General features: G+C 45.7%; 1 pseudogene; it reads left to right on the top strand.

Annotated features, from left to right (window-relative positions):
• Nucleotides 1–1,668: 1,668 nt before the first annotated feature.
• Nucleotides 1,669–1,787, top strand: LOC124597042 (annotated as a pseudogene).
• The last annotated feature ends 23,046 nt before the right edge of the window (nucleotides 1,788–24,833 follow it).

Below are 24,833 nucleotides of genomic sequence, written 5' to 3'. Positions count from 1 at the left end.
AAAAAGAGTCGCAGTTGAAACTGCAAGAATTCCTACGACATACACCAGTACCACAAGTGACTACATCTACATGTACATTTATACTCCGCAAGCCACCCAGCGGTGTGTGGCGGAGGGCACTTTACGTGCCACTGTCATTACCTCCCTTTCCTGTTCCAGTCGCGTATGGTTCGCGGGAAGAACGACTGCCGGAAAGCCTCCGTGCGCGCTCGAATCTCTCTGATTATACATTCGTGATCTCCTCGGGAGGTATAAGTAGGAGGAAGCAATATATTCGATACCTCATCCAGAAACGCACCCTCTAGAAACCTGGAAGCAAGCTACACCGCGATGCAGAGCGCCTCTCTTGCAGAGTCTGTCACTTGAGTTTGCTAAACATCTCGGTGACGCTATCACGCTTACCACATAACCCTGTGACGAAACGCGCCGCTCTTCTTTGGATCTTCTCTATCTCCTCTGTCAACCCGACCTGGTACGGATCCCACACTGATGAGCAACACTCAAGTATAGGTCGAACGAGTGTTTTGTAAGACATTTCCTTTGTTGATGGACTACATTTTCTAAGGACTCTCCCAATGAATCTCAACCTGGCACTCGCCTTACCAACAATTAATTTTATATGATCATTCCACTTCAAATAGTTCCGTAGTGACAAGAGAATAAAGATTTTCTCTTAGCGTTTCATTTTCACGTGCTTTACGCTTCTATATTCACGAAATTTGTCGTGTTTAGCACAGCAAATGAGTTACTAGAGAGTGACTGGTTGCAGAAATCTTTAACAGTCTCAATGAGAAATACCGCTGTATTCATACAGTCACAGGAATTCTGGCAACCATTACATAGAGAATAAAAAACGAAATTAGAAATCCAAATTATTTACCGTTTCATCAGGAACTAGTTAGCAATAGTCATTCTTAGACAGTATAAACATCTACCGACATATCGCTAACCGGTTTACCCGGGGTGCGGACAACCACTCCTAGTTGCAGGCTGCCTATCTAACTGTTTCCGGGAGCAACAAAAATTGGTTTTCAGTATTTCATATAACTGTTGACCGAATTAAAAAATTTATACTACTTTTATAACCTTATGGTAGAGGTTTAACTTAGTAAGACAAGTATTAAACTTAGAAAATGTGTGTATTTCTTGAGGCAACACAACTAGTGACGTGCAAATTATCCAAACTTTATTCATCCAGTATTCGAGAATGAAAGCACTTGGCGACTTTTAACCAACTTCATGTAAAATTTCGAACCATCACGAAAATTTTTCTCGTTGTCGTCGCCCACAGAACTTATCGTTCCCCTTTTATCAAGGGGAAAACGTTATCGCTTACTACGTTTTCGCTATCCATGCAGTGAAAGTTCAGCATCGGGTATGCTGTTTAATGATTCACTATTATCTCTGTCTCTCCATCCGCATACATTTTGCAGATAGTATCCACACAGTTTACTGATTGCACCTGCAAAATTATATCATTTTGCGGCACACGGTTCAGGAGATAACATCTTCGTCATGAATACTGAGATGCGTGAAAAACTACCTTTTGTTTAAAACGGAGCGCAAAAATACTCAGTGTACTCATCCAGTTTTTGATAATGAGAGCTCTTAGCGACTTCCAGCAGATTTTTTTTAAACCTGATCTTTTCCCTCTTATGTGATTTATAGGCCAACGGCGTTACCGCAGTGGTAACACCGGTTCCCGTCAGATCACCGAAGTTAAGCGCTCTCAGGCTTGGCTAGCACTTGGATGGGTCACCGTCCATGTCTGCCGAGTGCTGTTGTCAAGCGGGGTGCACTCAGCCCTTGTGAGGCCTATTGAGGAGCTACTTGGTTGAGAAGTTGCCGCTCCCGTCGCGAAAACTGACAACGGCTGGGAAAGCGGTGTGCTGACCACACGCCCCTTTGTACCCGCATTCGGTGTCGGTTAAAGGCTGAAGATGACATGGTGGTCGGTCGGTACCACTGGGTCTTTAAGGTGTGTTCGGACGGTGTTTGCTTGTATGTGAGCGACAGAACACACTGAAAACATTGCCTCGTTTGTAATGTACAAACGTTTGAACCTGTTTTATACAAGCGGGTTCAATTCTTTACAAATCGGTTTTTGCTGGTTGTCTCTGAAACAACACACGGAACAGAAAAGGATAAGATGAGGCTTTTGTGTATTTCATTGACTGATTTTGTTCGAATTTGCTTGCGCTAAACTTAAAAAACAATTCAATGTATTGCTATAAAAGTACATCACTCACTGAAATACACTACTGGGAAAATAAGAAACAGCATAGGAGTTTCTAAGTCTAGTTTGGGAGCTACAGATTGACGAGAACTCACTCCGAAAACATCACAACAGATCTTCTAAAACGTCACAATTAGTTAATTTTGTCACAATAATAATTATTCGGAAGATTGAAATCAGTAACTTAAAGTATTTTTCTTTACAACATAAATTTGAGGTAACTATTCTCTAAAGTAACAAAGTAGTTGCAATTGTGTATGGTCCACAATCATAGATGTGGGCATCTACTCAAGGCATTGGGAATACTAACGCCGGCCGCGGTGGCCGAGCGGTTCTAGGCGCTTCAGACCGGAACCGCGCGACTGCTACGGTCGCAGGCTCTAATCCTGCCCCGGGCATGGTTGTGTGTGATGTCCTCAGGTTAGTTAGGTTTAATTAGTTCTAAGTTCTAGGGGACTGATGACCTCGATGTTGTCCCACAGCGCTCAGACCTATTTGAACCATTTTTTTGGAATACTAACAATAGCCTCGTAGTGCATTTATTCTTCATTGAAAGTTATTGTCAACATTACATTACAGTTTCAGAATAATTGTGAAATACAGCATGCGATGTAAACATGATATGCACAGTCCTGTCTAGTGGATGCAAATAACTGCTCCTAGTGAAATGTGTACGTAACTACAAACGCCTCTGTCTACGCACAAAAATAAAATATCTGGCATTTAGCAGACATGAGTTCAATCCAAAAAAATTTCAGTTATTTTGACAACTTCAATATCAAAGACAAGTTCTTTACTTGAATACGTATACAGCCAGCATAAAGCCCCAAATACATTACAAATAGTTACAGACATCGATGCAAGAATTTCGGCGCAAAAGGGAGAGTATTTTCCTGTTTTCTTAGTACTCGTAACTTTTTTCAGACACCGAGATGCTGAATCAACTGCAGTTATTTTTTTTTAAATAGCTGTAAAAATACATCCGTGTGACTCAACTGCATGGTATAAGTCTTTCAATTGGACGTCACTTCTGCAACTTGCGTGTCCCTAACCTATCCCAGTAACCCTACCGAGGAAAAGGGACCTACAGTTTAACGTGTAATCCGCACCCCGTGTCGTTCCTGGCGAATGTAGACATTGTGGAGAAGTGAGAGATAAATTAAAAGCAGAATAAAATATTTCGTGGCCCGATCGGTATTCGATGTCGTGACATTTCGGTTTTGCAGGCACACGTTTTACCGCTACACCATCAGGCCCGACTTCCGGCGAACTACACTATTTATTTTTTAACGTGTGTAAGCTCTGGAAAAGAGGATTATAACTATGACTTGCAGAGCCAAGTTTAGCACAAGTTGCTCAGGGGAATTACGTCTGCTTCTTATTGGGTAACAGGGTAGCACGTATACTGCGCACGGGCAGGTTTCACCTCCCATTTTAGCACAACCTCCTTTTCTAATGACACCACCGATTATTTGGGAGTGGCAGAGTACAACTCTTTTTCCGGTCATTGAAATTTATATTTTCCGTGGTTTCCCTAAATAGGTTAATTTGTATGCCAGGGTGGTTCCTTTGAAAAGGACGCGGCTAATTTCCTTCTCCATCCTTGTCCCACATGAGTTTTTGCTACGTCTCTGGTTCCATCGACGTCAACGGGTCTTTATCCTATCATTTTCCTGTTTATCCTTCGAATACCGCTGAAAAATGTGCAGTTCCATTAAAATATATCGCAGCTGTTTCACGTACTCAGCTAAAAAAGAGTTTCGAGTATTAAGCTGTATTACTTGTCGAATCTAAAATTTTAAGAAATAAGAACTTTGAGCTTTGCCCGATGATACTGTAACACGGTCAGAGACGGCGGAGGACATGCAAAATCACGTGAACGGAATGGATAATATTTCGAAAGGAGGTTACGTGATGAACACCAATAAAAGTATAACAGAGGGACGCAGTAGAACTACATCAGGCGATGCTGAGGGAGTTAGATTAGTAACTGTGACATTGAAATATTAGAGGAGTTTTACTATTTGGGTAGCAAAATAACTCACCGTGTCCAAACTACAGGGGATATAAAACGATGACTCAATATAGTAAGAAAATGGTTTTCTGAAAAAGAGAAATTTGTTAACATTAAATTTATACTTGAACATTAAGAAGACTTTTTTTGAAGGCATTTGTCTGTAGTGTAATTTTGCACAGAAATGAAATGTGGATAATAAACAGCTCACTCAAAGCTTTTGTGCTGTCACAGAAGACTGCTGCATATTAGATTGGTAGATCGAATAAATAGTGGACAAGTACGTAAACGAACCGAGGGAAAAAGAAATTCCTAACAATACTTGCCCAGAACGAATCGGCTGATATGATTTCTACAGAGGTATCAATGGATCGATGGGGGTAAAATATATAGAGGCCTGTCTGCAGTACGAAAGTGCAAATGGACGTAGGTTGCAGCAGTTATACAAAGATTAAGAGGCTTGCATGTAATAGACTAGCGTGGAGAGCTGCAACAAACGAGTTTTCGGACTGAAGACCACAACAACAACAAAATTCTTTTTACGTATATGGGATACACAAGATACTCTGGCTACCTTGTGTGTACCATTTTAATCAGTATGTGCCATCATTATAGAAATGACACGTTCAGGCCATAAAGTATTTCGGAATGTGAACTGTGGCGTAAATACTTAGCTAATTTGAGACCCAAGTCATTGCCATATTATTAGTTTTCGAAGTAAAAGCGTAATAAAATTTGGATTCTGCTGGATAACCACTGATGTGTTGTTCTCGCTGCGCACATCTGGTCAAGCGGCTACGATAGACGTTCCCAGTCCATTGTTCTGAACTGCAGGGGGCGTTGCCCAGCAACATGCCAGTCGGCAGTCGGAGACATTCCCGGCAAGCGGATAGACCAAGCAAGGCGCGTGCGGTCGCCTCTGGGTGCAGAAGGGGCGGGGCCACTCCAAGCCCATGCGGTGTGGCGCTCTCTGGCTGGAGTGAAACGCCGGTAGTGTGCTGGGATAAAGGTATGGTTGACTCGTAAAACTTTCATGAAGTAACAGCTGGCTTAGTGAGCAGCGACGGTTATTGGTTAACGCGACGTTCAGTTGTATTACTGGAGACACGGTAGCATAATCTCCGTTATTTCAACAGTATTACGCAACAAATTCTGTGGTAAAATAGCTGTAAATATAGAAATAGCGAATTAAAAACACTATTGGCAAACGGTCCACTTTCAAGAAGAATCGTCGAACAGAATCGCATAACTGCCTAAACTTTAGAATTAGTATGGTCGGAAGGAAAGGCGGCTGCGTTAACTGCGATCTGTGGTAGCGTCTCTTACGGATTTTGTGTGAACTACTTACGATGCGCTTTTGTCCCACTGCGAGCGAGTATTTGAAAACGAACAGCGATGGAACCTAAAGTTAATTACGTTCATTTTCTTCGATCTTCTTTTTTCGTTTTTGGGTTTTTGTTGGGTATTAGTTGGATTTAATTTTACTTTTTATTTGAGTCTTTTCCGAAATGACTGGCAGGTTTTACGCAATTGGAAATATTTTACGCAATTACAAAGAGCGTTTCTTCCCCCTTTCCAAAGATAATGGTGTGATGTAGCCTAATTTTATGATTATTTCCGAGGGTCTCAGTGCGTTGTTTCTTCCTGGAAAGAGACCAACTTTTTTATTTTATCTAATTTCGATCAGTTTGGAGCAACCTATAGTTGATTTAAAGTTTTTATACACACATGAGTATGAAGAGATAGTTGCTAAATGATGCATCAAGAAACGATTGGTCACTGTCACATATGTTTGGCGCTGCTTTCGGAATGTACCGTGTTTTCCCAGGCGTTGGATAGGATGGGACCTAACGGGACAACTTAAATTAATTTACATATTCCGTTCTGTATGATGCAGTAATTATCTATATTTAATTGTGCCACACTGTATGTTCCTAAAGGTAGTATCATGTTGACGTCAGTCACTGATTGCGCCATCTTATGTAACTGCTCAACATCCCTCGTTGCCAACAGCTGTAACATGTTTGACATATTTATCTTAAAATAGCATTTCCAACATACGGTTCCAATTTTGTGATGTATGGTATCAGACATACTTCTTATCTTCATTTCGGTGTCACATATACGTATGAAATATATCTCCATATCTTTTAGTCTGTACTGGCTGTATGCTGAAGATTTTACCCACATAACTGTTGGGCTTTACTGCGGATGTCTATCTGTTGTAGAACTATAGGACACGTTTCACGCTCATGCATATAGCCCTATTAGCAGAACGGAAACTTCCGCTATAAAAATCAGCAAGGAATCCGCAGAGACCTTGCGAAACTCAGCTCGATCTGTTCGTCCTTGACGACCAGAAGGCAGCAGATGAAGTTACGCACTCTGAGGCCGTAACCTTGGCATCGGGACGTCGTTCGATTAAGTTTCGCACTCTCGCCTAGTGAATAAAATACGAACTTATTTTAATTGGGTTCAGGATTTACATTCAGGCAGAACTCCACACGTCATTATTAACATTTTGAAATCATCGAATGTAAAAGTACCTACGAGACTGATAGATTGATGCTAGATTTGTTACCGGTTGATTCGATCGACACACGAGTGTTACGGAAATTTTCCGTGAACTCAAATAGGAATTTCTGGTGGGAAATAGACACTCGTTTTGTGAAACACTACAGGTAAAGTTTAGCGATCTAGCATTTGCGACAGACTGCGTGCCGTGAGCGTAATACAGAGATAGGGGAATGTCGTGATTGTAAATTACCGTAATAGCTTACTTTCTGTCTTTTGGCTTTCTTCTACATGTCAATTTCATTTGCAGAGCAAATTCTCTCCTTACTTAAGATTTCATGTTATATCATGGAAAAAAGTTCTCTCATCACCTAAGCACCTTTGTAGTCGAATTTCTGGTAGTCTCTGCAAACGAAATTCTAGGTTAGGATGAAGAAATCCAGATAAAAGAGGTATTTTACTATCAACTGGTTGAAGTAACGTTACTGATGCTTAATGAACGTTTAAGTAATTAAACAGTGAAAGTATTACTCTGTTGGACAAACATCCATTTATCCATATTTTATAGGAGACGATCAAAAAGTTTCGTTTGAGGCCATTGCTGCAGCGTTGATCCATCCATCGTGACTCCGATGCGGGTTTATAAACACCGATATGAAGGCAAGGGGATAGTGTGGCCTTCCAACGGAAACTTTTTTATCGCCCTTTATATAACAGCAAAAGACGCTGGCGTGAATATGAACTTGACATTAAATTGTCATTCGCACTGAATGATTTACCCAGCCCAGCAGGTAAGATCAATTCGGAACTCTCGAGATCTCGTTAGCACGTGACTCTACTGAACTTTTACGCTACTGATCACGCCAGACTCACAAAGCAGTTCATTCAATATTTCTGTACTGTCATCGGAACAGTGTTGAATTCGTTTCACATGAACATAAACGTTAATTTTTATTACTCCAATTTGCTTCCTCAAAATAATTTGGTTTACTAATAGAGCGTCGAACTTTTTGCATAAAAGTTACGTTGAATATTTATAGTATCTCTACGATCCGTAAAAAAAACCTTGAGAATTTGTGCTCCACGTGATCGGTTAGGACCACACACAGGATAATCGTGCAGAGAAATGTCAGGATATATTTTGACGCTTAACTAACACAGCCCATCTGATAGAGGGTTGCGCTGGAGACAGAGTAAACAAGTCTGGGCTGTGTGTGTGTCTGGTCTGCGCGCACAGAGCGTTCAGTACGTGACGGAACAGACAACTTGTAACGCGCCGGGTTATCTGTAACGCACGCCTTCCCGCCATTCTCGGTAGCACGGCCTTCGCCGCTGACAAAGAGAGCGGCTTCAATAGTTGGCTCCTGCGTCTGCGGCTCCCAGTACGAAACGCGGAAGAGCAGTTCTGTTAGCTACTGGAGTGCTAATGACATAACGGCTTGACATCGATGCTACGGAAACTAACGAGCGCGCTACGTTTACACGCACACAGGCTACTGGATTTGTTAGAATTGAGCTGCACCATATAACTCAACTTGGCAGGATTCGAACCCGTGTCCACCTACACCGATTTCGATTTCGCGCAGTTCCCGCAACTCACTTCAGGCGAATACTGTCGTGGTTCCTTCATTAAGACTGCATGCTATTTCCTGCGACATCCTTGCCCAGTCCGAACTGATCTCCACCTCTAACGATATCTACAAATAGTGAAAGTTCTCAACAAGGCATACTTCTTGTGACACTGTTTGACAATCAGATATTCACATGGGGCTCGAAAACCGTTGTTAGTAAACGAATTTCCCGGTATCGCTTTTAGTTGGTCGTGTAAACATTCGAATGTTGATTCTGGGAATGTGGTTCCAGCTGCCGCATTTACTCTTCCATAGTTGATGACCACTTCCAAGTGAAAACTGTGCCGTATCTGAAACTTGCTTGGGTTGTCAGACTGCTCCTTGCTTTTAAAAATGCAGCCACCTGGATGGAGTGGGTACACTACCTGATCAAAAGTACCTGGATAGCTATTGTTGGACATTAATATGTGGGCTGTGCGCATATCGCCATTGTGAGGGCTTGAACTCTGCTGGGGACACTATCATCAAGGTATCTGAATGTCTGTGGAGGAATGGCAGCCTGTACTTCCTCAAGAACTTAAACTAGAGATGTTGGATGTTGGGGCCTGGAGCGAAGTCGACGTTCTAACAGTGGTGGCAGAGGCTGGCACCAGCACACCATGTGGTATAAAGGTTATAAGACAATCGACAGAGGCCAACGAAAGACTCGCTGGAAACGCGCCGCCAACGCCCTCTCGGCCGCCACTGTTTAGATAGTCACCGCGGACCGGAGGGCAGGTCCGTTCAGTTAGTTTGAGCCTATCGCGCCGAGTTAGTTCGAGTCTATCACCGAGCGTGTCACTGAGTCAGAGCTGCAGTCTTAGCCTCTAACACAGAGACAGGTAGCACGTAGCAGCCTTATAGTGTTCATAGTGGACTTTGTATTTCATCAGGAGTGAGGCTAAAATGGACTATAGAGGAGAGATTGTACTACAGCACATGGAAGCCTAAGTTCAGTAGTTTTTTGTTTATGTAATAAAGAACGCAGTTAATAATTGCGTGCAGTTTGTGTCATAGAACGAGGATACCAGCCACCAACCAACGTCCTCTGCTTGCTTCCCATGGTACAGCTCTACAGAGACAACGAGACGACATAAAAGTGGCTAACGAGGATTCAACTCTAACTCATCTTAAAGGTGTTAAATTAGAGTCAGGTCGGGACTCTGAGCAGACCAGTCCATTTCAGGAACGCTATTGTACACAAAGCATTGACTCATAGACGGCGCTTTATGACAGGGTGCAGAGTGCGGATACAAACAATCATTTTCTCCGAAGTGTTCCTGTACTATACGCAGTAAACAATACTGTAAAATGTGTTCATGTCCTTACTCCTTTAGCGTTTTCTTAAGCGCAATTAGGGGATTACAATCTAAGGGCGAAAAACACCCCCGTACCGTAACACCATCTGCTATGCGCTTCACTGTTGGCACTACGCATGATGACTGGTAGGCTAACGTTCTCCAGGCATTCGTCAAACCCAAGCCCTTCCATGGTATTGCCATGGGTACAGCGTTTCGAGTCACCCAGCGTCCACTGGCGTCGCTCTTACACCACCTCAAGCGTCGCCCAGCGTCGACTGCAGACATGTGTGGCTTATGAGGAGCAGCTCCAACATTCTATCCCATTTCTGTAAAAACTCCCTACGCACAGTGACTGTGCTAGCTAGACTGCCGGTAGCACTTAGGGACTCACGCGTGATTCAAATGGTTCAAATGGCTCTGAGCACTGTGGGACTTAACATCTGAGGTCATCAATCCACTAGAACTTAGAACTACTTAAACCTGACTAATCTAAGGACAACACACACATCCATGCCCGAGGCAGGATTCGAACCTGAGACCGTAGCAGTCGCGCGGTTCCGGACTGAAGCGCCGAGAACCGCTCGGCCACCGCGGCCGACTCGCGTGATTCCTTCCGCTGTTTGCATGCGAGTTTTTTTTTCAACCACTTTCCGTAATGCTCGACGGTCCCTGTCCGTAAGTACATAAGGAGCACAGCGGTCGACGTTGGCGGCTTTAGAAGGGCCGAAATGTGCCTGATGGATTTATCACACAGGTGACATCCAATGACTTGTCCACGTCCGAATTCACTGAGCCTCCTAACGGAGGGGAAGCATGAGGAGGAGATTAGTGTTTAACTTTCCGTCGACAACGAGGTCATAAGAGACGGAACACAAGCTCGGATTAGTGAAGGATGGAGAAGGAAATTGGGCGTGTCCTTTCAAAGGAACCGTCCCGGCATTTGCCTGAGACGATTTAGTGAAATGACGGAAAACCTAAATCAAGACGGCCGGACGCTGGTTTGAACAGTCGTCCTCACGAATTACCGAATGCGAGTCCACTGTGCTAACCACTGCACCACCTGGCTCGGTCCCTCCTAACGGATCCATTCCGCCGTTAGTGGTTCTCTACTGACAACACGATACTCCTTTTATACTGGCGGATCCGCTTCTTATGAATTCTAGTGTTAAATTCTGCAATAGATAGGGGCGTCGGGATATAAAGTATTTGTGGAACGAAGGAGAAGAGGAAATAGTAGACCGAGCAAGAAGTTATCCACCTCCCACATTTAAATAAAGAGATTGGCCATCATACTGACTAAATCAGAAATCGGAACAGCTGATATCCAGAAGCAACTCGTGTAAAATAACTGGCAGTAAGGAAATCGATATTTGACAGGGCTAGCAAAATCGATTCACGCGTTAACATGCAAACTCGTCAAATTTCTAGGGAACACCGAGACTTACCGTTTCACTGGCTACGTGAGATTAATGCTGCAGGACAATGACAAGCCGTTGTTTCCAACGATTTATGCCACGTCACCGTCGGAGTTCACGTATCTGCGACTATCTCCTACATTTACCTTGCAAGTCACAACTCCAGGAGACTGGAGAAAGATGAGACAATAGTCTGCAATGTGATATGGAAATGGAAATGATCGTTTGGCGCAATTGGCCGGGAGGCCCCTTACGTGGCAGGTCTGGCCGCCTTGGTGCAGGTCTTATTACATTCGACGCCACATTTTGCGACCTGCGCGCCGGATGGGGATGAAATGATGATGAAGACAACACAACACCCAGTCCCTGAGCGGAGAAAATCCCCGAACAAGCCGAGAATCGAACCCGGGCCCGTAGGGCGGCAATCCGTCACGCTGACCACTTTTTTCATTTTTTTTCGGTATAGTTCGTTGCGTTTGGTCTGGGCGGACGTCATAAGACATCCGTTTAAGTTCATCGTTGGTTCTTTGACTTAGTTTTTTATTACAGAGAGCACGCAGCCCTCTGACCGAATACTCAGCTATCGGGGCGGACTGTAATGTGATATGGCTGCACGTAATGAATAATCGTAATTCATCATTCCACGTTTAGGAACTCGAGGAGCATTTATCAGCTGTAATAGTGGAGGATGCGCTAACGTCGTCGATGTCATCGTTGTTGGACTCTTTCTCAAGACGGCAGAAAGGAAAGAGCAGTCGGAGGCGCCCCCTGCTGGGAGCTTCCACTAGCTGGAGCAGCGCGACTGGCGGCGCACCTCGCCGGTAAGTAAGTAGGCCGCTTGGGCAAGCGCGGCCGCAGCGCTGTAACGGGCTGGGCCGCCTCTCCTGGCGCTGCCTTCTGCCGCCTCCTCGTGGCGCTGATATGCTCCCGACGCTCACTGTCCATTGCGTACTTTTACTAACGCAGTTCATATATCGCAAGGGAAATAAAGTTCAAGGGGAAGAAGTAAAGAATTTGAGACATGACGAGGACATCGTAATACCATCAGAGACGGCTAAGGAGTTAAGAAGATCAGTTGAACGAATTTCTAGATTTCCAGGAGGCTTTTGACGCTGCACCACACAAGCGGCTTTCAGTGAAATTGTGCGCTTATGGAATATGGATTCAGTTATGTGACTGGGTTCGTGATTTCCTGTCAAGAGGGGTCGCAGTTCGTAGTAATTGACGGAAAGTCATTGGGTAAAACAGATGTGATTTCTGCCGTTCTCCAAGGTAGTGTTATTGGCCCTCTGCTGTTCCTCATCTATATAAACGATTTAGGAGACAGCAGTATTAGGTTGTTTAGAGATGATGCTGCCGTTTAAAGACTAGTAAAGTCATCTGCAAATGAAAACAAATTGCAAAAAGATTTAGAAAATATATCTGTATGGTGCGAGCCGGCAGGTGTGGCCGAGCGGTTCTAGGCGCTTCAGTCTGGAACCGCGCGACCGCTACGGTCGCAGGTTCGAATCCGGCCTCGGGCGTGGACGTGTGTGATGTCCTTAGGTTAGTTAGGTTTAAGTAGTTCTAAGTTCTAGGCGACTGATGACCTCAGATGTTTAATGACCGAATATCGAAACTAGTTGTTTACTTTTAGTGTCTCGTTTCACAGTCTAATTCCTTGAGCATCGCCTGATCCATTTCCACTATATTCCAAAATCGATGCAGGCCGCTGTGACCGAGCGGTTCTAGGCGCTTCAGTCTGGAACAGCGCTGCTGCTACGGTCGCAGGTTCGAATCCTGCCTCAAGCATGGATGTGTGTGATGTCCTTAGGTTAACTAGGTTTAAATACACTCCTGGAAATGGAAAAAAGAACACATTGACACCGGTGTGTCAGACCCACCATACTTGCTCCGGACACTGCGAGAGGGCTGTACAAGCAATGATCACACGCACGGCACAGCAGACACACCAGGAACCGCGGTGTTGGCCGTCGAATGGCGCTAGCTGCGCAGCATTTGTGCACCGCCGCCGTCAGTGTCAGCCAGTTTGCCGTGGCATACGGAGCTCCATCGCAGTCTTTAACACTGGTAGCATGCCGCGACAGCGTGGACGTGAACCGTATGTGCAGTTGACGGACTTTGAGCGAGGGCGTATAGTGGGCATGCGGGAGGCCGGGTGGACGTACCGCCGAATTGCTCAACACGTGGGGCGTGAGGTCTCCACAGAACATCGATGTTGTCGCCAGTGGTCGGCGGAAGGTGCACGTGCCCGTCGACCTGGGACCGGACCGCAGCGACGCACGGATGCACGCCAAGACCGTAGGATCCTACGCAGTGCCGTAGGGGACCGCACCGCCACTTCCCAGCAAATTAGGGACACTGTTGCTCCTGGGGTATCGGCGAGGACCATTCGCAACCGTCTCCATGAAGCTGGGCTACGGTCCCGCACACCGTTAGGCCGTCTTCCGCTCACGCCCCAACATCGTGCAGCCCGCCTCCAGTGGTGTCGCGACAGGCGTGAATGGAGGGACGAATGGAGACGTGTCGTCTTCAGCGATGAGAGTCGCTTCTGCCTTGGTGCCAATGATGGTCGTATGCGTGTTTGGCGCCGTGCAGGTGAGCGCCACAATCAGGACTGCATACGACCGAGGCACACAGGGCCAACACCCGGCATCATGGTGTGGGGAGCGATCTCCTACACTGGCCGTACACCACTGGTGATCGTCGAGGGGACACTGAATAGTGCACGGTACATCCAAACCGTCATCGAACCCATCGTTCTACCATTCCTAGACCGGCAAGGGAACTTGCTGTTCCAACAGGACAATGCACGTCCGCATGTATCCCGTGCCACCCAACGTGCTCTAGAAGGTGTAAGTCAACTACCCTGGGCCAGCGAGATCTCCGGATCTGTCCCCCATTGAGCATGTTTGGGACTGGATGAAGCGTCGTCTCACGCGCTCTGCACGTCCAGCACGAACGCTGGTCCAACTGAGGCGCCAAGTGGAAATGGCATGGCAAGCCGTTCCACAGGACTACATCCAGCATCTCTACGATCGTCTCCATGGGAGAATAGCAGCCTGCATTGCTGCGAAAGGTGGATATACACTGTACTAGTGACGACATTGTGCATGCTCTGTTGCCTGTGACTACGTGCCTGTGGTTCTGTCAGTGTGATCATGTGATGTATCTGACCCCAGGAATGTGTCAATAAAGTTTCCCCTTCCTGGGACAGTGAATTCACGGTGTTCTTATTTCAATTTCCAGGAGTGTAGTTCTAATGATGACCTCAGATGTTAAGTTCCATAGTGCTTAGAGCCATTTGAACCATTTGTGAGGAGCTGTGTCTACAGTATCGATCCATTGCCACAAGGGCGAGATTACTGGACACTTATTTAGACGGATTGGGTCTAAATCACCCTACGGCCCCCCCATATTTAATTTTTCCATAGCTTCCCTAAAGCAGCTAAGGCAGCTGCTGAGATCGCTCCATTGTAAGGGCTACAGCCGATTTTTATACCTATCCTTGTCCTATTCAAGTTTGTATTCCATTTCCAGTCACCTTGTCTCCGACGGGACGTTAATCCCAGTCTTATTTTGTGAACACCTGTTACAGACTGTCTCTATTTTTCTTAGTGTGAGGTATCGACTGTGTGCGAATATCGTGATACTGACCGCTAAGAGTTCCTGTGCCTTGCAGCGTAGTGTGCTACTCTTATTGTGGTCTAAAAGCGCGGAAATGAAAATTATACGCAAAATTGTGACACACAGCTTACTTCTCTCTAACAGCATCAATGCAACAGCCAAGGTCACTACCCCTACCTGACGCTGGAATCACTAGAAACAAAGTTTGATGCTTTCTGTCAACGAGATACTGACTTTAATCCCTCGCAGTGTGTCGCCGTGGACTTATACATCCAGAGTCTCCTTTCTTCTTTCCGGCCAAAAGAATGTTTCTTTCTAATGAGGTTTCGAATCGATTACATGTGGAGCGAAGACCACTGCACTGCCGACCATGGATTCGAAGGTCTGTTATACGGCATTGGCGTGACCGTAAATAGCAAAACAAGTACACTGAAGGACCTGCCAGCTGTCACAGGCAGCCGATACTTACCGACAATTAAGTACAACTAACGCCGCCAAGCTGGCCGTGTACATCTGATGTATACCTAATGCCTAATTTTAAGTCTTGAAGTTCGTTGCTATACGCGCAACTTGCCGACCATCTATGTATTACGTTCCAGCACACTTAGTTGGAAACCAAAGGCGGCCGCATACGTAAATGCAAGCTAAACGGGCGTGTACACGGTCGTCAACGTGCAATAACCACTCACACAGACGGCAGGTGGCAGTACGAGTAGTGGAGTGTATATAAAATGTGTCTCGGGGATGCGGAAGAAAGAGCAGCCGTCGTCGTAATACGGAAATGGAGCGATCTATAGGGCGTCCAAAAGGGCGTGATCATTGGCTTTCATGCCAAGGGTGGAAGCATTCCCGAAACTGTTCGCATGCCGCCGTGGTTAAAGTATACCGTGCATGGCATTTGAGGTGCAGATGACAGGAGCCATAGATGACAGGGGTGAACGACGGCTGCGGAGGCGTGAAAGGGCGTATATACGTGCAACTGATGAGCAACTGGCCGCCCGGATGATCCAAGGGGCTACCGACAGTGTCTTCTCAACGTACATCCTGTGAACATTGCAGCGTATCACCCTCTGCAGCAGGCGCTTGGTTCATGCAACCAAGCCGACTGCAGTTCATAGGCGACGAAGGGTGGAATTTGCACGCGAATACCATGCAGTAAATGAAGCAGGCAAAAAGGAATACAAACGTCTCAAAAACGAGATCGACAGGAAGTGCAAAATGGCTAAGCAGGGATGGCTAGAGGATAAATGTAAGGATTTAGAGGTTTGTCTCACCAGGGGTAAAGATACTGCCTACAGGAAAATTAAAGAGACCTTTGGAGATAAGAGAACCGCTTGTATGAATATCAAGAGCTCAGATGGAAACCCAGTTCTAAGCAAAGAAGGGAAAGCAGAAAGGTGGAAGGAGTATATAGAGGGTCTATACAAGGGCGATGTACTTGAGGACAATATTATGGAAATGGAGGAGGATGTAGATGAAGATGAAATGGGAGATATGATACTGCGTGAAGAGTTTGACAGAGCACTGAAAGACCTGAGTCGAAACAAGGCCCCGGGAGTAGACAACATTCCATTAGAACTACTGACAGCCTTGGGAGAGCCAGTCCTGACAAAACTCTACCATCTGGTGAGCAAGATGTATGAGACATGCGAAGTACCCTCAGACGTCAAGAAGAATATAATAATTCCAATCCCAAAGAAAGCGGGTGTTGACAGATGTGAAAATTACCGAACTATCAGTTTAACAAGTCACGGTTGCAAAATACTAACGCGAATTCTTTACAGACGACTGGAAAAACTAGTAGAAGCCGACCTTGGGGAAGATCAGTTTGGATTCCGTAGAAATATTGGAACACGTGAGGCAATACTGACCCTACGACTTATCTTAGAAGCTAGATTAAGGAAAGGCAAACCTACGTTTCTAGCATTTGTAGACTCGGAAAAAGCTTTTGACTATGTTGACTGGAATACTCTCTTTCAAATTCTGAAGGTGGCAGGGGTAAAATACAGGGAGCGAATGGCTATTTACAATTTGTACAGAAACCAGATGGCAGTTATAAGAGTCGAGGGACACGAAAGGGAAGCAGTGGTTGGGAAGGGAGTGAGACAGGGTTGTAGCCTCTCCCCGATGTTATTCAATCTGTATATTGAGCAAGCAGTGAAGGAAACAAAAGAAAAATTCGGAGTAGCTATTAAAATCCATGGAGAAGAAATAAAAACTTTGAGGTTTGCCGATGACATTGTAATTCTGTCAGAGACAGCAAAGGACTTGGAAGAGCAGTTGAACGGAATGGATAGTGTCTTGAAAGGAGGATATAAGATGAACATCAACAAAAGCAAAACGAGGATCATGGAATGTAGTCGAATTAAGTCGGGTAATGCTGAGGAAATTAGATTAGGAAATGAGACACTTAAAGTAGTAAAAGAGTTTTGCTATTTGGGGAGCAAAATAACTGATGATGGTCGAAGTAGAGAGGATATAAAATGTAGACTGGCAATGGCAAGGAAAGCGTTTCTGAAGAAGAGAAATTTGTTAACATCGAGTATAGATTTAAGTGTGAGGAAGTCGTTTCTAAAAGTATTTGTATGGAAGTGAAACATGGACGATAAATAGTTTGGACAAGAAGAGAATAGAAGCTTTTGAAATGTGGTGCTACAGAAGAATGCTGAAGATTAGATGGGTAGATCACATAACTAATGAGGAGGTATTGAATAGGATTGAGGAGAAGAGAAAATTGTGGCACAACTTGACTAGAAGAAGGGATCGGTTGGTAGGACATGTTCTGAGACATCAAGGGATCACCAATTTAGTATTGGAGGGCAGCGTGGAGGGTAAAAATCGTAGAGGGAGACCAAGAGATGAATACACTAAGCAGATTTAGAAGGATGTAGGTTGCAGTAGTTACTGGGAGATGAAGAAGCTTGCACAGGATAGAGTAGCATGGAGAGCTGCATCAAACCAGTCTCAGGACTGAAGACCACAACAACAACCGCACCTGGATGTCCACTGAGTGGCGACAGGTAACCGTTTCAGAATGAATCACGTTTTGTGCTACATCGGACAGATGGCCGTTGGCGTGTACATCGTGAAACGTTCGAAAGTAGACACCCTGCAACAGCCGCTGGAAGGATCCAGGCCGGAGGAGGGAGTGTTGTGGTGTGGGGAATGTTTTCGTGGTACTCCTTGGGTGAGTTCATTATTCTGGAAGGCACAATTGATCAACACAAGGATGCATTTATCTTTGGGGGCCATGTCCATCCCTACATGCATTTTGTTTTTCCTCGGCACCGCACAGCTCGTAGTGTACGTGCGTGGCGCGTGGCTCGAACAGCACCAGGATGAGTTTACCGTACTCCGCTGCCCGCCGTACTCCCCTGACTTAGACTCAGTCGAGAAACCTCCTCGATCGGTCTGTTCGCGCCGTAGGTCCTCAACCGAGAAACCTTGGGCAACTAACCACGGCACTGGTGTCGACATGCTTCCACATCCCTTTCGGTACGTACCAGAACCTCACTGACTCCCCTCCTGCACGCCCTACAGAGGTCCACGCTGCAAAAGGTTGTTGTTCAGGCTTTTGCCAGGTAGTCACATTAATATGACTGGATGGTGTATAATCTGCAGTCCAGGAAGGCACAATCCTGTTGCAGTGGAATCTTGACACGTTCTGGTAGACGATTCTCCTTCTTAGTCGAGACATAAAACGACCACCTCGCAAGCAACGAACATTCAAATGTGATTTACGAATGAGAAACCCGTTGCGTAATATTTGCTTACATAGGCTATGTATGTGGCGTTACTTCTAGCTGCTTTGTGCGGTTGTATTGAAATGCTAAGCAGTTGCATTTACAATTATGAAGGAAGCCTACTATTTGATCAGCCCAACCGCCTTGCCGCAGTGGTAACGCCGGTTCCCGTCAGATCACCGAAGTTAAGCGCTGTCGGGCTGGGCTAACACTTGGATGGGTGACCATCCGGTCTGCCGAGCGCTGTTCGCAAGCGGGGTGCACTCAGCCCTTGTGAGGCAAACTGAGGAGCTACTTGATTGAGAAGTAGCGGCTGCGGTCTCGGAAAGTGACGTACGGCCGGGAGAGCGGTGTGCTGACCACATTCCCGTCCACGGCCGCAGCCAGTGAGGCCTGTGGGCTGAGGATGACACGGCGGCCAGTCGGTACCTTTGGGCCTTCATGGCCTGTGCGGGAGGAGAGAGTTCTACTATTTGATCAAGGTCGAATCGGTCGCGAAACTAAAACGAAGGTGAAAATACGATGGAGCTTCACGGAGATACGTTGTAGTACGCCCGTCCATCACGTCACTTCGCACCTTACAGTTAGGTGCGCACAGTGAACACGTAAAGATGCCCAGAACAACAGAGTCTCCCTCCAGGTGTGAAGTGCGTGCTGTCATTTAGTTCCTTCATGGTGAAAGGTTCCGTCTTATTCCCATGCAGCCCACATACCGTAACTGTCACGAGTGACAGCAAAGTATGGCAGTGGTGCAAGAACTTTGAAGTAGGACGTACGAACGTTCATGATGCAGACGGTCAGGCAGGGAAACGAGCGTCAACCGATGATCTTCTTCAACGAGTGGATCAGAACGTTTACGAAGGGTAATTCGGAACAAACGAAGAAGAATGTTGTGTTCAGGCATTGTTGTTCATCGTGACAATGCTCGGCCGGACACTGTAGCCGCAACAAACAGGCTCCTGCAGCGTTTTCGATGATCACCTACCATACAGCCCGGACGTGGCTCTTTCTGATTTTCATCTCTTTGCTGACATGAACCGCTATGAGGACAGCACTTTGGCGCAGACAACGGTCTGTACACCAGCGTAGACATTTGGCGGAGAATACAGGTGGGTGCCTTCTATGACGAGGTTATCGGAAAGTTGGCACGCACTGTAACAAACGTGAATGAAAACGAGCGAAGTTCGCTGCTTGGAAGGTCTTAGTGCTAGGTTCCTATCTGAGCTGGAACAGTTTCTTGTTTAGCCCGCACCAGCCATTTATATAGCCATTCGAACATATGTTTTACTGTAGCTGTGTTACAGTGCATTAAACAAAGTCTGAACGACGAACCGGAGCCCGCGCCCAGGTGAATTGTGCGAATCGATGAAATCCTTTCGCAAAAGATTTTAATTGAGTTGAAATTAATGTTCAGCTAATGGCACCATTTGCATGCGCACCTTAGTCAGCCTAGATCGGATTTTCCTTAGAAAAACAGTTACCCTTCAATAACTTCGAACTTGGAGCGAGACTAATGGCTCAGATTTGGTCCACCGGTGTGCCGGCCCTTGGTCTAAGATAAGTTTTAACCGTTTGAAAAAATCTTACTTCGTTTTAACTGCACGTGGGAAACAATCACGTTTTTCTGGCAGGTTTATGGAGCGCGTCAATTCTGTAAGAGCTAAATGCGGCATGTAAAATTCTTTCTTACGTGAACTGAATGCGTGTAAACGGTTTACAGTGAATCAATCAAAACTAAAAATGCATTCTTTCGATAAAACTGAAAACCTGGTTTCGAAAATCTAGCTTCAGTCGAATTTTACGTGCAAAAACATGTTTATTGGGGCTTTTCTAGCCGGGCCACTTCTATGCTTCAGACTTGTGTGAATGGTTTCAAATTTTGTAACAAGGTAGACAAATACATATAATTAATGATCGTCGTGTTACTTTGCGAAAGCCTTTTCCTTTGCATATACGCAACATGGTTCGAAACACAGTAAAAAACCTACACCTGATCAGTAGCCGCCCGAGTCAACAACAATCCGAAGATGTATTGGTCTTATTGTGCTATGGTTCAAATGGCTCTGAGCACTATGGGACTTAACATCTGAGGTAATCAGTCCCCTAGAACTTAGAACTACTTAAACCTAACTAACCTAATGACGTCACACACGTCCATGGCCGAGGCAGATTACGAACCTGCGACCGTAGCAGTGGCGCGGTTCCGGACTGAAGCGTCTAGAACCGCTCGGCCACATCGGGCGGCTTTTGTGCTATGGTAAGAGCATTTTCCATTCTGATAAAACACTTCTCATATTCACTGTGGTTTCCATTTCGCGACCGACTGGATGTTGGAAATACATTTAACCGCCAAAGAAAGTGGTATAGGCATGCGTATTCAAACACACAGATATGTAAACAGGCAGAATACGGCCTGGCATAGTTGTTAGGTCGGTTACTGTTGCTACAGTGGCAGGTCATCAACATTTTAAGTGAGTTTTGATCGTGGTGTTAATAGTCGGCGCAGGAGCGATGGGACACAGCATCTCCGAGGTAGCTATGAAGTGGGGATTTTCCCGTACGACCATTTTAGGAGAGTATCATGATATCAGGAATCCGGTAAAACATCAAATATCCGACATCGCTGCGGTCGAAAAAATATCCTGCAAGAACGGGACCAAAGACGACTGAAGAGAATCGTTCAACGTGACAGAAGTGCAACCATTCCATTATTTGCCGCAGATTTCAATGCTGGGCCATCAACAAGTGTCAACGTGCGAGCCATTCTCCGAAACATCATCGATATGGGCTTTCGAAGGCGAAGGCCCATTCGTGTACCCTTGATGACTGCACGACGCAATGCTTTACGCCTCGCCTGGGCCGTCAACACTGACATTGGACTGTTGATGACTGGAAACATGTTGCCTAGCCGGACGAGTCTCGTTTCAAATTTTATGGAGCGGATGGACGTGTACGGCTATGGAGACAACCTCATGAATCCATGAACCCTGCATGTCAGAAGGGGATTGTTCAAGCTGGTAGAGGCTCTGTAATGGTGTGGGGCTTGTACAGATGGGATCCCTGATACGTCTAGATACGACTCTGACAGGCGACACGTACGTAAGCATCCCTTCTGATCACCTGCCTCCATTCATGTGCATTCCGACGGAATAGGGCAATTCCAACAAGACAATGCGACATCCCACACGTCCAGAATTGCTACAGAGCGGCCTCATGAACACTCTTCTGAGTTTAAACACTTGCACTGGCCACCAAACACCCCAGACATGAACATCATTGAGCATATCTGGGATACCTTGCCACGTGCTGTTCAGAAGAGATCTTCACCCCCTCGTAATCTTACGGATTTATGGACAGCCCTGCAGGATTCATGGCGTCAGTTGCCTCCAACACTACTTCTAACGTTAGTCGGGTCCATGCCACGTCGGGTTGCGGCACTTCTGCGTGCCCTGGGGTGCGCTACGTGGTATTAGGCAATTGCACCAGTTTCTTTGGCTCAGTACATTTCATACCAATTTGACGTTGTTTAACGCACAGTGTTGCAGTTTTATTGCTTGGGAATGTAGTTTTCAGCATAGCGATTACATTAGTGAGTTTATTACGCTTTCTTAATGCCCTGCCAAAGTCAGAGAGAGAGATTCCCCTTGGGACTAACATGTTTCTGTGTAGAGTTTCTCAATGTTGCTTGATGAGAGTGTTGTTTAGACCTTCACTGCCAATATTTCGAGCTGTATCCTTCTTCCGAGGAAATGTTATTTCCGTAATGAAGGCGTAGGGGTCTACGATGGGCGGCAGTGGGGTGTTATCACTTCGAGGGCAGACCGAGACGACTACCGCGGTAGTGGTGGCGGCGGGTAGAGAGCGTGTCGCCCGGCCACCCCGCACCGCAGCCGGCATTCCTAACGGCCGCGAAGCGATGTGGGCCGCGGGTCAAGGCCAGCTGCGGGCGGGCAGCCCCGCTAACGGGACGCAGATAGGCCGGGACCGACTGGCGCGGCGGCCGCCGCATCCGGGATACGGGATGGCCCGCAGCCGGCCGGCTTTCACGCTCGCTGCCGCTGCTGCTCCCGCTGACCCCATTCCTGGCTCCGCTCTGCCCCCATTCCTGCCGTTCCTGTCCCTCCCTCACACTGCCTCACGGTGTACCTCTTGGTACAGCTGTCCGCTCCGCTGCCACAACAACGCGCTTTACTTTCACGTTTCCCGGCTACAGCGACATACGACGCGAATCTCTTCCAATTCGCAGCCCGCTCAGTTACGGGTGCCGACTAAGAAGTGAGACTTGGCGTTTTTTTATCCTCATCGTCTCCTGATGAGGAAGTGAAGCAAAGATCTGTTTTACCAAATGGCTCTAAGCACTATGGGAACATCTGAGGTCATCCGTCCCCTAGAACTTACAACTACTTAAACCTAACTTACCTAAGGACATCACACACATCCATGCCCGAAGCAGGATTCGAACCTGCGACAGTAGCAACAGCGCGGTTCCAGACTGAAGCGCCTAGAACCGCTCGGCCACAGCGGCCGGCTCTGTTTTACCGATCTGTACGTAGAGCAAGCAACAAATAAAATCAGGCAACATTTGAGAACGGAACTGAGGGTGACAGAGATGAAATAAAAACTACAATTGACGAAATCATTTCGGGTGTTCAGGAAATTCGTGGCGTCGTGTTCCCGTAGACAGCTCGAGAAGATTTCATCAACGAAATACGCCGAGAAAGCTTGCATACCCATACATAACTTCGAGTTTCAGCTTATCACAATGGAATTTTCACTTCCTGGCGCAGTGTGCCGTGATATGGAACTTCGTGTGAAGTGTGTGCCGGACCGAGACCCGAACTCGGGACCTTCGGCTTTCGCAGGCAAGTGCTCTACCATTGAGCTACCCTGGCAAGATTCACGAACCATCCTCACAGCTTTACGTTCGCTAACACCTCGTCTCCTACTACCTTCCAGACTTCACATAAGTTCTTCTACGAAACATAGGTAGCTTAGTCGGTGGAGCACTTGCCAGCAAAATGCAGACTCCTCGAGTCCGTGTCTTGGTCCGACACACAGTTTTTATCTGCCAGAAAATTTGAACTTTACCGTCTATTTGCTGTCTCAGCTGCAAATTTATTTTTATGATGTTACTAGTTCGAGAAATATTTGATCATCTTCAGACCGTTGTGCTTGCGTAAGCAACCCGTCGTTTCCGTATGGAACTGCACATCAAAATATGATATGAATACAAACGGGTTGCTTATGCAACTACAAAGATCAAAAGGTGATCAAATGTTGATTGAAATTAGTAATATCATAAAAATAAATGTGCAACTGAGACGGCAAAATAAACGATAAATTTTAAATACCAAAACAGTTGTAGATCTCGCGCGACGAATAAGTCGTCGACCTACCAATAGCATTGCAATCCTACCGGAGACGACGCCAAAGTGCTTGGAGGATCAGCTGAATAGTATGGATAGCCTCTTGAAATGTGGTTATAAGTTCAACATCAATAAAAGTGAAGCTAGGTTAGGGTAGTACTCTTCAGTTGAATCAATTTATTAACTTAGGAAACGAGACACCAAAAGTAGCAGACGAGTTTTCCGTTTGTTCAAAAAATAAACGTAAACAGAAATAAAGACGATATAAATTGCAGACTGACAAATAGCAAGAAAAGCTTTTCTGAATAATGGAAATATCTTAAGCGCCACATTTCAAATGCATCCAGGCATCTCCTGTCGCAAGTGCCAATGGCCTGCGTCTCCGAACACTATGAGGCCGCGCTACAGACGCAGCTCTTAATAAATCTCTTTTATGCTTACGTTCCTTGATGTAAGCAACATCTTTTTCTTATAATGGGCTGCCTTTGGCTGTGCATTTCTCCTCTTTTATGTCGCCTCAACTTTTCTCATCTGAAGTGTAAGTAGCTAAACGTGTTTACTTGTCTGAATGGTATGTCAGTAACTGTGTTGGCTACTGCGGTTGCAACCCATAATATCCGTCTTCTTTGTACTAATTTTCATATTATATTTCTCTTTCAAGACTGTGTTTTTTATTACTAACATATTTTTGCAGTTACTCTTCGATTTCCTCAATGACAGCTATGTCCTCAGCAAATATTCTCAGTTTGATTTCTGCTCCTTTAATTTTTATTCCTTCCACATTATCTTTACATTCCTCAATGCCTTTCTCAATATACAGATTGAACTACACTGGTGACAAGTTACATCAGTGACGTATTCATTTCTGTTAAAAACCTCTTGTAATCGTACTTCACCATTTACGTGTATGATGCCATTTTAGTTTATATTCGATTCATATGCATATAATTTGATAGGGATGAAAGGAATGGTGGAAGTTAAGCTGTCCCTGGCTGCACTGGGTAAAG

Source organism: Schistocerca americana, chromosome 2 (genome assembly GCF_021461395.2).
Source record: "Schistocerca americana isolate TAMUIC-IGC-003095 chromosome 2, iqSchAmer2.1, whole genome shotgun sequence".
Taxonomy (NCBI): domain Eukaryota; kingdom Metazoa; phylum Arthropoda; class Insecta; order Orthoptera; family Acrididae; genus Schistocerca; species Schistocerca americana.
The sequence above is the reverse complement of the archived record's forward strand: the minus strand, read 5'-3'. Positions and strand labels throughout refer to the sequence as shown.